General features: G+C 45.8%; 1 long non-coding RNA gene across 1 annotated transcript; it reads left to right on the top strand.

Annotated features, from left to right (window-relative positions):
* Window positions 1–201: 201 nt before the first annotated feature.
* On the top strand, window positions 202–13,021 carry LOC119450600 (uncharacterized). Its single transcript, XR_007466485.1, has 2 exons — window positions 202–233; window positions 12,764–13,021. It is a non-coding gene; the product is annotated as an uncharacterized LOC119450600 (long non-coding RNA).
* The last annotated feature ends 1,700 nt before the right edge of the window (window positions 13,022–14,721 follow it).

The raw sequence follows: 14,721 nt of genomic DNA, 5'->3' as shown, positions 1-14,721 counted from the left end.
GTTCAGGACGCCTCTAAAGTAAATGAGGGAGTAGAGCTGCTCCAACAGAGCACACATGCGCCTGCATAAGTTTATATTTACGGACACCGGAGGTTGATTTCCTTTACTCTGATAACTTTTTTCTAGCGTAACTTCTATCATATTTTCTTTTCTAGAGCGACATGGCTTAAAATACCACCTACAGTACTTGAATAGAGAAGAAGAGTGTGGTATCCTCAAAGTACACTTATCAGGTAAGCTTCGTATAGTCAAGTCTTTGTCTTCCCTTCCTGTGTGCGTTGTTTTCTTGTTGCGCAAATTTTCCTCATCTGCAGAGCTTCGTATATTGTGCGAACATCCACATTTTGCTTAGAACTTTTAATCTGTCGTTTGTTTGACCCAACCCACCATGCCGGATGGTTCAGTGGCAAGTAGCCCAAACCACAACTTCCGGAGTATTATTTGAGTGATAGTGCATAAATATGTTCTTGGTAATTTTGCTGCGACAATAATACTTGCAAACTTTCTGCAGGCACAGGCCTTCCCTGAGCACATTACATTGCGAAGGAAGCGAAATTCTGCATTAAACACGTGTTCGGTAAACGATAATTTTTGCACTCTGGTACGATGGTTGGCCACTTTCGAGCACTGCTTAAGTCACACAATGCCAAGCTGTAAGCAAGTGTTGCGATGAATATATTTTCGCATGATGCTCAATAATTAAGAGGCGTGTCCCCTCAAAAATTATTTTATCAAGAGATAAAGGGAGCATGTAAAAAAAGTCACAGGCCTGCGTGGCACACGCAGCACAGTCACAGCTTAAGCTGGTGGAGCGGCTCGAGAGTAGCTCCAATTTGGGCACCACGCACAACAGGGTCTTCGCGACAGTCTCTTCGCCTCGTTCTGATGAGAATGATCTGAACTGTCCGCCTGGCGTCGACGGTGAGCTGCTGCTTGTAATGCTCTCTACACATCAGTCTGCTGAGCCCGATCAAGCCTTACAACTGCAACTTACGTGTCGGGCACGCTGCGTTTGCAGGCACCTTAACTAGATGGCGCCACCATACTGGCGGAGGCTCGGGCAGCTCGGGATCGCGTTGATTGCGCGCCTCGTCTCAATCGCATCTCGTCGTCTGCGCCTGCGCACGCTGCGTTTGCAGGCGCCTTACCTAGATGACGCCACCATACTGGAGGAGGCTCTGGTCGTCTGCGCCTGCGCGCCTCCCTAGGGCGAATTTATAGGGCATTTTTCCGCTGCCTGATAGCAAGCGCTCGTGTGGCTCAGTGGTAGAGTACCCGACTCTCACGCAGCGGGCGCGGGTTAGATCGTAGCGGGAACCAGGTACTTTTTTCGCATTTTCGGCAATAGCGGTTACGATAATGGCCGCCGTCTCGGCGGACACCATCGCGAACCGAAACGGCTATTGGTATGAGCCCGTAATAGCTTACGCTGTAAAAAGCATTCATTTTTCGCATCCTGGCTGGCACGTATCGGTTCTGGTACGTATCCATGCCACCTGCCTATAGAACACCTGCAAATGTGTACTTCTAGAAGATTTACTTGATTTTCAGGACTCAACACTAATTAGTCATCATAATTAGGTCACGAGAATTGAAGTTCACGGCATGAGCAAGGCCTCTCCTTGCGATGTTGGAAATGCATCAAGCATTGAAACAGCTCATTTCTTTCATCATCATCATCATCATCCTATATTTATGTCCACTGCAGGACGAAGGCCTCTCGCTGCGATCTCCAATTACCCCTGTCTTGATCTAGCTGATTCCAACTTGCGCCTGCTCATTTCATTATATGCCTGCAAATTTGCGAACTTTTTCGCACTGCCTAGTTGTTTCGCCGTTCGTCGACGGTGCTTCCATTCCCTTTCCACCTATTCTACAACCGATATATAATCCCCGTCTTATTGGCTCATTACCATGCATGGACTGCTTGACTTTTCGTTCCCGTTTTTATTTTAATCAGTACACGGCTATCCGGTTTGCTGTCTATTACGGTCGTGTACCTTAATATCACGCCTAACATAGTATCTTCTATCGTTCATTGCACGCTACTTAGCTGAGTCTCGAGTTTCTGCATAATCCTTCATGCGTCAACTACTTTAGAGGGCAATTGCAGAAGACACTGAAAAAGATAACGTCAATACGCCTCGGTATGCAAAGAACAGCAGAAATAATTAAATAACAAGAACTCAAGCTTCAGCGGCATGTAACATTTCCTCACTACATATATTCCTCCGGCGCGATAACATTCTCCCTCACAGCCATTTAAAATGCAAACAACGTGTTATGATGTGTGCTACTGCAGCACAGCATAAGCATACAATCCCTCTCCGTGGTGCTCCACTAGTTCAACAACCATCCTGCGTCGCAACAAACTGTTATACAGCACCGGGGAGATTTATCATCGCATCATAGGGCCGTGCAAGCGCACTGTGCTTCTTGGGATGTACCGTACCATGTTAACGCCTCTTATGAAAATTCCCTTCCCGTTCTTATTTCTCTCTCTGTGCTCGCTCTCTTTCATACCCCTATTCTTCGCCCTCCCCATGCATGCATTGGAGGGTAGAACTCTCCAAACTCATATGGTTAACCTCCCTGCCTTTACTCTGTTTCTGTCTCTCTACACGAAACTTTGCAGTTCTTCTGTACGGTAAACTGAAAGGTTTACCGTGCAGCAGTGACACAACTCCTTCGGTTTTAAAAAAAAACTGGAAATCTCGAAGTCAGTCGACAATATGTTAAGTTCACACTTCTGTACAGATTGTTATTGTTGATTAATACTCGAAAATACTGCTCGGGTACTACACATATGTCATTTGGCAGAAGAAGAAAGTCAAGTCATACATCAGTGTTTTTCTGCAGGCAAGGATGTGCAAAATCCCAGAAAACCAGTCGCCATAAATGATTTTGGATAAAAGTGATGAACAGGGAATGTCGCCCAAGTCAACGCTTCGACAACAGGACATGCGTTCAAGAAGGAAGGACTACGAAACCAAGAAGCCTAAACGATCTTAAAAATACTGCTTAGAAAATCGGAGAAGCTATGACAAGAAAGTATAAAACCATGCAGACGCGGTTTAAAACAAATTGATCATGGACAGCAAACTGTGCTTCTGCTGAGCGGGCCAGAAGAATAAGAATTTTTATTATTCAAAATAATGTACATGGTTTTATTGCGTTAAGATAAAGGTAATCAGAAATGGCGACTTCGCTAGCCCTAATAGCCAAGACAAATCTGGCGGCACAAATTAAAGCAGAAAAAAACAACAGATATTAAGACATCTTCAGTAAGATATCTGCAGAATCTGGCTTCAGCTATATTTAGTTAACTTTATTTTATTATAGCTTGTGACACGTGCTTCTTTGGTATCTTATTCAGACTAGCAGCACCTCTTTGATAGACTGTGCTGAAAACCTTCCTAAAGAAGCTATAAGCAATCGTACAAGAGCTATCAAAATATCTTAACGTCGTTGGTACGAGGGAGTATCATGCGCGTTCCTCAAAATAGTCTATTAAATAGCAATGAGTGCACACACATCGCACTCATTTTCAAGAGCTCTAAAAAGCAGGAGCTTAAACCATGTTGAGGGGTAGAAAATAAAGGACTGGTACGTGAAAGCAGTCTTTGTGTCTCTCAGGGTTCGGAATACATGGTTGGCTATGCACATAATGACCACACTTTAGCGCACGTTTTACAAAAGGAAGTCGATAAGAAATCAACAGTTGTAATTTGCTCTCGTGGTAGTATGCCAAGAAATAAACTGAAAACGAACTCCATCACTCCGTTAATCAAAGCTTTGTTGTCGTTTACCTTTGCAGCACTAACAATCACTGTTAACCCTTTATTGCACGATGCGGCGCATGTGTTCCAAATACCACAGACTGCATAATTTCCAAACTTGTCGCATTTGCGCCACATTAGCCACAGAGTTATTTGCTACTTTTTAGTGCCACGAGCCTTTAACGTCATACAACTGCGGACAGCGCTGCGGCGTCGTTAGAACAGCTGTACGCTAGTATTGTGCTAATATTAGTCAATGACGTCAGGTACTTTGCCCCTGTGCAGGTTTCGAAGCCCGCCAGCACGTACGTCTGTAATGGCACTTGTTTATTTTTTGTAGTGATCAATCTTCACCGGCTTACAGAATCAACGTGCGGCGCACTGTTGGTACTTTATTGGAATGTATGGGAATTTATGGAATGTTGTCGCCGATTCTATAGGCAAGGCAACCTCAATCATGCGGCGCTACTACGCCTTGCAGAAAACGCCTTCTTATTGGAGAACATTTCCTCTGCGGCCGCACATGGTGCTCTGTCGGTTGTTTGTTAAGACTGCGGCTGCGTGCTTTCTCTCTCACTCGCTGCTCGTGGCCCTCGTGCTGCAGGTGCTCCCTCTACTATTGTTTATGGCGTTCACGCGATATGTTGAACAGCAGCACGTTGACTGGCTGTGAAACGGCAACGTGTAGACTACAGTGCCATTTTCAGGAAACGTTTCCGGCGCAGAATGCCTTTTTCGCGGTAGGAGCATCAAGAAAGGCGAGTGTATGACGTGCGTCTCATTTAGGGCAATAAATAAAATTCGAACATAAAACGCAATTACACACGTCATGTTTCCCACATCAGCGACAAGATCTTCTGCAACGTCAAGCTTGAAGTACAGGCTCAATTCCATGCAAGGAAGTCACTGTGCATAGATTTGTACGAAAAAAGAAAACGAGTATACTGCTGGTTTCTTTCCGATGAAAATTCACAGCAACAGAAGCCACTGTGCTTCGAAATGCATGAAACAAATGCATGCACGGTTTATTTCTTTACCATATGAAGCATGCTAAAATATTCCTGGGGTGCTCAGCGTCATTCATATTTTGATAGGCGTATCTGCATGCAAATGATCGCATTTTTCTGCTCTTCTACCTCATAAAAATGGGTACGATGTGTTATTCAACCAATTCAATGGCTTAGTACACAGTAGCCACAATATCTCACCTCGCGCTGTCACTTTAAGAAGAAAACGGCATCAAAGAAATTCTTGTTGCGTAATTGTAACGTCATTACGCGTAAAAAAAAAGTGAAACGTTAGCTTGTACTTCCGATCCTGCATAGTTCGAAAACACTAAGCATCCCTCATTAGGTGAGCTGCATATTTGAAATAATAATAAATTGTCATTGTTTTAGCGACGGCTACGTGCAATTGTTAGTGCGAAAATTGCAAATGCTTATGAGACAGAGTATATTAAGGGTTTAATGATAAACCGGGTGTAATTGTCAATTGTGCAAACTACTACAGCTGTCGTTCTGATACGCGGCTGCCTCAAAGGTTCGCATTCGGTGGGTAAAATTCCCGGATAAAGCACCCATGAGATTTGCCCTTTTCATTGCTGCAAAAACATAAAATCACAATTGCAGCGTTTAGAAAAGTCAGCATTGTGAACTTACCCACGACAATGCTTCCCATTACCTGGTCCTGCAGCGCGCTTCTACCTGAAACGGGTCAGCATTGAGTGAACGCGCCCGAATGTATGAACCTTACAAATTTTATTGCTCATTACCTAAGGGCCATTCAATTTACTACACGACACAGATCAAATAAAGGCATGCGAACAGAAAAATGCACGCTTTGACTCTGCATACAGCTCGGCGCTTGTCTTATCTGCTATTTTTCCTGAAATATGCTGTTTCGTGGACTGGGCTCACTGTTTCGTATTTTCGAGGCTGTTGTGATGCTGAACGCCACAACAAATATTGTGCATCAAGTGCTAGGGGAGCAATCGGCGCTGGCGTAGCTCGCGGTAACTTGCGGTTACCTCTTCTACAGAGAGGGAAACTTGTCTAATCAGACGGCATGCGTGACACAAATAGGGTTGTACATACTGGAACGCATGTGAGCACCAGCTATGTTATAACAATGAGTTATGTTTAAATAGCAGACCCCTGTCACCTGCAGATCGGCCTTTGACGAGCGGTGATAGGACGACACTGCTCGCCGCTATCGTTGTGCTTTAAGCGTTACTTGTTCTACGGGACACATGTTCGCCCAATAAAGAGCTACGTTTCGTGACTTGCAAGTGGGCCACAGTCTTGTTCTTCACTGTCACTAAAACATCACATTATTTGACTAGTTGTTTGGGAGCCCTCTGGCGGTGCTAATTTGGTCAATTATGATATCGTTAAATACATACCCAGCTTCGTTCTCGCTGTGTGAGCCCTTTTTCTCTAGTATTAAGCATTGATCATTTCTTATTTGACTTTGATGCGGTGCACGAGGCAATATAATACGATAGTGTGCTAGTACGTTTCCGCTCCTAAGTAGATCGTTTGGCATGTAATGGGCGTGTTAATATTACGCGCGTTCACCTGTTTTGGCGTTCACCTATATACGCAGAATGTTGCAGATCGATTTCGTTATTTGTCTGTCCAGAGCGATTGCTTAAAAGTCGCAAACATAGTTCTATAGTTGGTGCATCGCGTCATTTTCTAGAAAAATCTGTCTCTAGATAATGTGCCGTTTTTTGTGCTTATTCCAAGTAATCTATGCCAGTATTTTCTCCATATATTTCATTTCGTGTGCGCAAAATTCAGCCATTTAATTAACACCAATGCCTCAAATGCTAGTATAAAAATACTTAATAAATTTAATCTTTCACGAGGTGTCTCATTGGGCAAGTGTAACAATATTATGACAACTCCTTGTTATGGTTACCCCAGCCGAGTTTTAAGACACATTTAGCTCGTACACACCATGCATTAAAATTTTTCACCTCAATATCCTAATTTATCTTTCTTTGAAACTAGGTTGAAATCATCGAGGATAGAATCAGTACGGATGCTGACACGATATATATATATATATATATATATATATATATATATATATATATATATATATATATATTTCGACCATCAAAACATGCATACTGTACTTTAAAATGAGTCACAATTTACCCTATCCATATTCTTCTGCTTTTACCCGGATAAATTCAGTTACTTTGACAAGGGATAATGTCGGAAGGTGATTCACAGCGGCTATATACATGAGGTACAGTTACGTAAGAATAAATCTGCTGCCCTCGCGCTGTCACCGAGCTGTCCACAATTATTGCGGCCCTTCTCCCGTGACAGGTTATTCTTGCGTTTTCGTGACAATCAAATTATAAAGAGACAACTTATAGCCAAATGAAATGCGGAGAGATTGTGTGGAGGGATTGTTTGCTTTTTGCTTGGCTGGGGTAGTCTTGATTCAACAGCGAGAAATTACGACCGATGCTTGATCTGGTATTATACCCTCTTTCGTTTTGGCTGACGTCTGCCGAGTAGACTGCGCTAGCCCGTGCGACATTTGCTTCAAAAAAAAGAGCAAGAAAAGCTGAGTAACGCCAAAGCAGGCAAGACCAATGTTAACTATATGAGCGACTACAGCATTACTGGACATTTGTTGCCAGTGATGCATCAAAGGGCATTCAGTGTACAGCAAACGCTATTCGGGAGTCCTTATGCGCACAATATCCCTTGAGCGCAACCAGAACAAGTACTGGCGTTAGCATCTAACACCGCTTAAATGCTTCGCACTGAACTGTTACCGCACCTTCACCGCAATTTCACACCACAACGTTCTCGAACAGTTACTCGTTTAATATCACTCTCAGTTCCTGACTGCGTCACGAACTGCTGTGCGGACTGAACTAAGGTAGGATAAATTTGCACTCAAGCAGAATAAGACTACGAGCCTAAAAACACGCTACACCACTGATTTGACTATTCTAGTAGTGAACTGTGCTGCCACCATGAGAGAAACAAGATATTCTTCCCATAAAAATTCGTTTCATTTTCCATATGGATGCAGCGAAGCCCAATAATGTCAACCAATGATGTCAAGTTGCTTTGTTTAAGATATGCGTTCGACTTCACCAGTGCGTTCGGCAAGAATTTAATTGCCTGTAAAATTACGCACGTTCCTGCGCCTTAAGGAATCCGAATCATGTTCCGCCGCACCATGACCGGAAGGTGACACCACTCTACAATACAATCAAATAAAGCAATTTAACTAATATTTTTCTAACATAGCATGGTAGACTCACTACTATCGAGTTTCATTATTCCTGTTTTGCATTGTATTGCGTCTTTAATATTATTGCGATAGCAATTATATTGTTACCAAGCGCTGCTCGAGACGAAGCTGAGGACAGTACGGAAGACGACGACGCTCCCTGATGTCGCGCGGTTTGGTGTTACCATCTTGTATGTTTTGTATGCCAGTGGCCGCCTTGTAAATATCCCTGTAAATATATTTTAAACCTCTTTCCCCGTAAGATTTTGGCGGAGGTGCGGGGTACTCCAAGAAGCACGACGGATTTACGGAGCGGGCGCTCCATGGCTGCATTGGCAATGCCAGCTCAAGGCGAGAATGCTTCGGGCGCGTCGCGAACCACGCCCACCGTCATCCTGGCACAACCGCGCGACTCCCAAACTGAGGGCCAAGTCATACAGAAGGAAGTCGACAAGATACTTGCCCGAGATATCACTGAGCCTTCTTGTAGCCCTTGGGCTTCCCCGGTCGTTCTCGTTAGAAAGAAGGATGACAGCTGGCGCTTCTGTGTCGACTATGGCCATCTCAACAAAGTAACAAAAAAAGGACGTGTACTCCCTGCCACGGATAGATGATGCCCTCGATTGTTTACATGGTGCAAAATATTTTTCTTCGATAAACCTTCGCTCCGGGTACTGGCAGATTGCAGTTGATGACATGGACCGTGAAAAGACCGCATTTATTACACCTGATGGCCTCTATCAGTTTAAAGTGATGCCGTTCGGGTTATGTAATGCCCCGGCTACATTTGAACGTATGGTGGACGCTCTCCTTCACGGTTTCAAGTGGTCAATCTGCCTGTGCTACCTCGATGATGTTATTGTCTTTTCACCAACTTTTTCCACGCACCTCGAGCTTCTTTCGACAATTCTTTGTTTTCCGCAAGGCTGGGTTTCAGCTCAATTCATCAAAAATGCCACGTCGGCCACCGGCAACTTACTGTGCTCGGACACCTTGTCGATTCTTCCGGTCTCCGCCCCGATCCTGAGAAAGTTCGCGCTGTCAAGAATTTTCCCGTACCGACATGTGTCAACGACGTTCGAAGCTTTGTGGGCCTCTGCTGATACTTCCACCGGTTCGTACGCAATTTCGATAACGTTGCGTGCCCTCTCACAGAACTTCTCAAGAAAGACGCAGCTTTTGTCTGGGGTCCGGAGCAAGTTACTGCGTTCGCTGAGCTTACCATGCGGTTCACTTCACCCCCACTTCTAGCTAATTTTGACATGACTGCTCCAGCAGAAGTTCGAACCGATGCCAGTGGTTATAGAATGGGCGCTGTTTTGGCTCAGCGCGAGCAAGGTTGCTAGCGTGTTATTGCGTACGCTAGCCGTCTTCTGTCCCAAGCGGAGCGTAATTACTCCACTACTGAACGCGAGTGTCTTGCCCTCGTTTGGGGAGTGGGTAAAGTTCACCCCTACTTGTACGGCCGGCCGTTCAGTTATTACCGACTATCATGCTTTATGCTGGCTTTCATCCCTAAAGGATCCTACTGGACGTCTCGGTCGGTGGGCGCTACGACTCCAAGAGTACTCATACATCGGTGTGCATAAGAGCGGCCGATTGCATGAAGCTGGCGATTGCTTGTCGCGCCATCCAGTAGACCCACTGGAGCTTCCCTACAGCTGCGAGTATACCTGCGTGCTGTCGCTTACTGCGTTTCAAAACATCGGAGATGAGCAACGCCGTGACCCCTACTTGCGAGACGTCATTCTTCGGCTGACTTCTGAGACACCTTCCCCTTCTCTGCGTATGTTTGTGCTGCAGGATGGCGCCCTAACGACATGCGCCCTCACGACAACATGCGCCCTCACGGTCCTGAACTGCTCTTGGGTATTCCTACACATATGCGTCAGACTGTCCTCACACAGCTACATGATGTGCCTACCGCTGGTCACCTCGGAGTCTCTAGGACGTATGTCCGTGTTCGGCATCGTTTCTTTTGGCCCGGTATTTACCGTTCCCTCTGCCGTTACGTCGCTTCCTGGGAAAAGTGCCAGCGCCACAAGAAACCAGCAGTACTCCCAGCTGGCCGCCTTCAACCCCTTGAAGTGCCATCGGAGCCATTCTTTAGGGCTGGTTTTGACCTTCTTGGCCTCTTCCCGCTATCTACCTGCGGAAATAAGTGGATAGCAGTCGCTACCGACTACACGACCCGGTACACGATCACTCGGGCGCTTCCAACCAGCTGTGCAACCAACGTCGCCGACTTCTTGCTCGAAGACGTTATACTTCATCACGGCGCTCCTCGACAGCTCCTCAGAGACCGGGGCCTTTTCGTTTAAAATTTCGTTCACGAAATTTTATTTCGAAGGTTGTCCAGGGCCTTTTGCACTCCTGCGCTACAAAGCACAAGCTGACAACGGCATACCACTCTCAGACTACCGGCCTCACAGAGCCTCTTAATCGAACTATCAAAGACATGCTTGCTATGTATGTTTCCGCCGACCATCAGGACTGGGACGCTGCTCTGCCCTTCGTAAAATTAGCTTATAATTCCTCCCGACATGACTCTGCTGGCTTTTCTCCGTTTTACCTCTTGTACGGAAGAAATTCCACGCTGCCATTTGACACCCTCCTCCCGCCGTTCTCGACTCGTCGTTAGAATACGCCCGTGACGCCATCTTCAGAGCTGTAGAGGCAAGCCAGATTGCACGCCTGCGCCTTACCGCTTCGCAGGACTAGCAACAACTCTTCTATGATGCCAGCCACCGTGATGCCCACTTCAACCCTGGTGATAGGGTCCTTCTTTGGACACCGTCACGACGAGTTGGCCTTTGCGAAAAGCTGATTTCGCCTTATTTTGCCCCCTGCCGGGTCTTGCGCCGAGTGACCGACGTCACATATGAAATCAAGCCCCTCGATTCCACCACGTCTCGACCTTCCACCAATGTTGTACACGTCACCCGCCTCAAGCGATACAACTCGGACGATCTAGCCAGCACCTGGACGGTGTCTTTGCCGCCGGGGGTCATGTTACCAAGCGCTGCTCGAGACGAAGCTGAGGACAGTACGGAAGACGACGACGCTCCCTGATGTCGCGCGGTTTGGTGTTACCATCTTGTATGTTTTGTATGCCAGTGGCCGCCTTGTAAATATCCCTGTAAATATATTTTAAACATTATTCCCCGTAACAGTATGGACATTCCAGGCGGATTCCTGCCGTCGTCGTCGCCGTGAGGTTTCGTATAAAGTCCAACGGCGATAAACTCGTCGCCATGCGGCGTATGCTGTGTGCGAGTGAAAGCGCGCGAGGGACGCGCGCTTTCACAGAGAGAGAACGCCCGACGGAGAGCAAACACGACGTCTCCGGTCGTGCGAAAGGCAGTGAGGGATGGGAGGGAGAAAGGGAGGAAGGGGAGGCGACGTTTAGCTACGGCACTAAATGCGTATCTTGCGACCGGGCGCAAGGGAAACTGGTGACACAATCTCCCACGCGAAAGGAGGAAAGAGGGAAGGCAGCGCGGGAGGGAGGGAGGGTGCGCGACTTCTATACTCTGCCAGGAACTGCGTACTTGTATTTCGCGCGGCCGAAGGCTGTCGCGTGCACCGTATCTTGAAAGCGATACCACCTCATGGCTCTGACCTTTGTATGCGCTGTGCTTTCGGCGCTCAGTCACCGTTGAAGCAATACACAGCGGTCACTACTCCTGCCGCGCGCGCTCACGCCAGTGTTTTGATAGTGCTTGTCTGCGGTCATCGAGTGTGATCTATTCATGTTTGCTTGAGCGCGCTGACACCATGCTTGTTAATTCTGTTAGTAAGCGAATGTGTCCAAGTTTATGCAGTCCATAAAACTACTATCCTCACTCCGTATACTCTGTACTAGTAAATCTGCTATGGCAATTGATGCTTCGGCTTTCAGGCGAAACTGCGATGTTTTTTTAGTTGCCCCTGCACCGGTACCAAATGCTCTCCGCATGTTAGAAACAGATAAATACATACATTGGGTGCTTCGGAACATTTGACGTTGTCTCATTGAGCAGCATGCGCAATGATGTCATCTCTGACACTTCTGTTACTTTTGATACTTGTGACAAGTAGGACTCGTGTTTGTGTCTCAAATGAAAAGTTAATATTGCAGAGGCTGTTCTGTTAGATCGTCTAGAAAATAGCAATAAAGGTTAGACGAATGTGGTTATGCGAAATAGGTGCTTTCTGATCATCGGCAACGATTTGCAATGTTGCAGGTCACGCGACTTATTTTTTTACCAGTGTTAGACAGTAGGAAGCGCGTTCTTTTGCGTCCTGGAGTGAAGATGTTGCATAAGCAAAAATATTTTCCGATGTCGCCTTCGCTTTGGTTCGCGTACGCAAAACATATTAGCAGCAGATCAAAGACTCGGTTTACTTATGTTTATTTCATGCACAGCGCTACCTCCTTATGTATTTGGCAATTTTGTTGTTCGCAGTGCTTCAATGTTCACTGCATGGAACAAATTGAAACGACCTTCTCTCCAGTCATACTTTTCTAGCACGTTCCAAGCCGCTTTGTGGACCTCCACTACGACGCTATATAGAGAGTTAGCAAGAAACAAAAATAAAGCTGATGTGCTCGACCAAACTGTGGGCGATGATAACACATCCATTCAATAGCCTTAGGATGCAAGTATAATAAGAAATAGTGGGATAGCTTTTTTGTTTGTGTATAATGTATCCCGTTTTCTTTTTGTATGTTCCAGGCCATGATCAATACGAAGTGCACCAATGGGACAGTAAAGTTGACAATGAAGCACCACAGTGTATGGCAAAATTCCAAGAATTATCTGCTGGAAAACCATCATACGAAGTTTATTCATCCAGCTGCAAGACAGCCACCAAAAATAATTGATGTGAAAACTTTTCAGAAGATGCGCCACTTGGCGGAAAAATAATTCATCTCAAAAGTATGTTTTGTGGAATGTAGAAGTAAAATGGATCATGTCTCAAAATAAAAAAAATCACCTCTTTTTTTTTCACCGCATCGGTCATAAGAAGAATTCTTGACAACCTCACCAGACTCTGTTTGATCTTCTGCTCATTTCAGCCGCAACTACTTTTTCACCCATTCTACAAAGGTTCCTCACGAAACAGAAATCCTATGATCTCCGAGTTGCCTACGTCCGTTGAATTCGCAATTAAGTAACCGCGCGCTGGTCGCGACATGGCTGCTGCTGCGAGTGGTTTTGTTTCTTATATGTGCAACTGGGCACTGTACCGTTTAACTTATTATTGTGCCTTAACTGCCATCGTGCTCATGAATGCCGAGTTAGCGAAGCGCATTGAGCAGCTCGAAGCTAGCTCTGAAAGTATACTAGAAGAAATAGCTGCGAAACTTATTGACAAGTGCAAACTCAAATTGTAAACTTCTGTACCTGATGTACGGAAACTGCAGGCTGACGTTGAAAGCCTTGTGTCAGGCGTCAACGGGCTCAACGCACACGTTGAGCAACTACGAACAGAGAACGCTAACGCTGCTCTTGTTGCCGCTAACAAGGCACTGATAACACAAAACGAATCACTGACTGCCCGTATGTCCGAGCTAGAACAGTACTCGAGACTTAGCAATGTCGAACTCAAAGGAATTCCATTCTCTCAGGGGGAAGATTGCGTCCGTCCGTCCGTCCGTCCGTCCGTCCATCCATCCATCCATCCATCCATCCATCCATCCATCCATCTATCCATCCAAACTCCAGCGCTTTGACGGATAGTAGCCACATCCAACTTGCGCATTTTGAAGCGCTATATAGCTCAATACGAAACCAAGCCTGCCAAGGCGTCTAAAAAAGAGCGACTAGGAGTGAGAGCGAGCTGACTAGTGTGCGTGTGGTTTGCCATGAAGTTTCGTGCGGTTTGAGGCTTGTGCAGTGTTCAAAACTACCTGAAATTAGCCATACCCAAGGGCTATCACACTGATAAACAGGGTAGTCAATGATGACTTCTTAAGCGGACGGCCGCGGCCGAGCCTCAGCAGACCCTACTCAGCTTCTTCCTGAAATAGGTAATTATTATCGAAGTTTCAATGTAGATTTTCGCTTACTTCAGCCTGTTTATTAAGCTTCGCCAAAAATATACACATTACCAGTAGGAAGAAGCGCACTTAAGCAAAAAACCTTCTTGACTGATGTCAGCTATTAGCCAATAGCAGCTGTATATGGGGATTTACGAAATTATGAAATAAAGCGTCCAGAAAAGAGTGAGGAGCAGGCTTCTGTTAAAAAGAGAGCTTTTGAGACAAACGCGATTTTTCGCTCCGCTTGCGAGCTCGACGCGCTGATCACGAGTGCAAAACCTGACTGATAAGTTCACAGCAGCGTATGCCATTCACGGACTGTGTTTGGTCACCATGCCCGAGCAGTGGTTCAGGACCCCTTTAATCTCAATCACTGCACTGTAGTGTTTCACTGCACATAATATTGCTCATTTGTTTTGATTATTTTCGATTGACCAATTATTTGACGGCAGAGTGGAAGTTTATGCTCCCATTGTCATCAAAGAGACGTTCACTGTAACGCAATTAAGAACTCCATGATCCTTGATTCAACTCTTTGCTAGTGCACTACGATTACCACAATGTAACACCAGTACTCCCTTTTCTAGGGCATATTATTACAGTCAATGTAGCCGCATTAGTAGAAGAGGAGGAGTGTTAGCGGAGAAG

Source organism: Dermacentor silvarum, chromosome 4 (genome assembly GCF_013339745.2).
Source record: "Dermacentor silvarum isolate Dsil-2018 chromosome 4, BIME_Dsil_1.4, whole genome shotgun sequence".
NCBI lineage: Eukaryota > Metazoa > Arthropoda > Arachnida > Ixodida > Ixodidae > Dermacentor > Dermacentor silvarum.
Note: the sequence above shows the minus strand (reverse complement) of the source record. Positions and strands in the feature narration are given on the sequence as shown.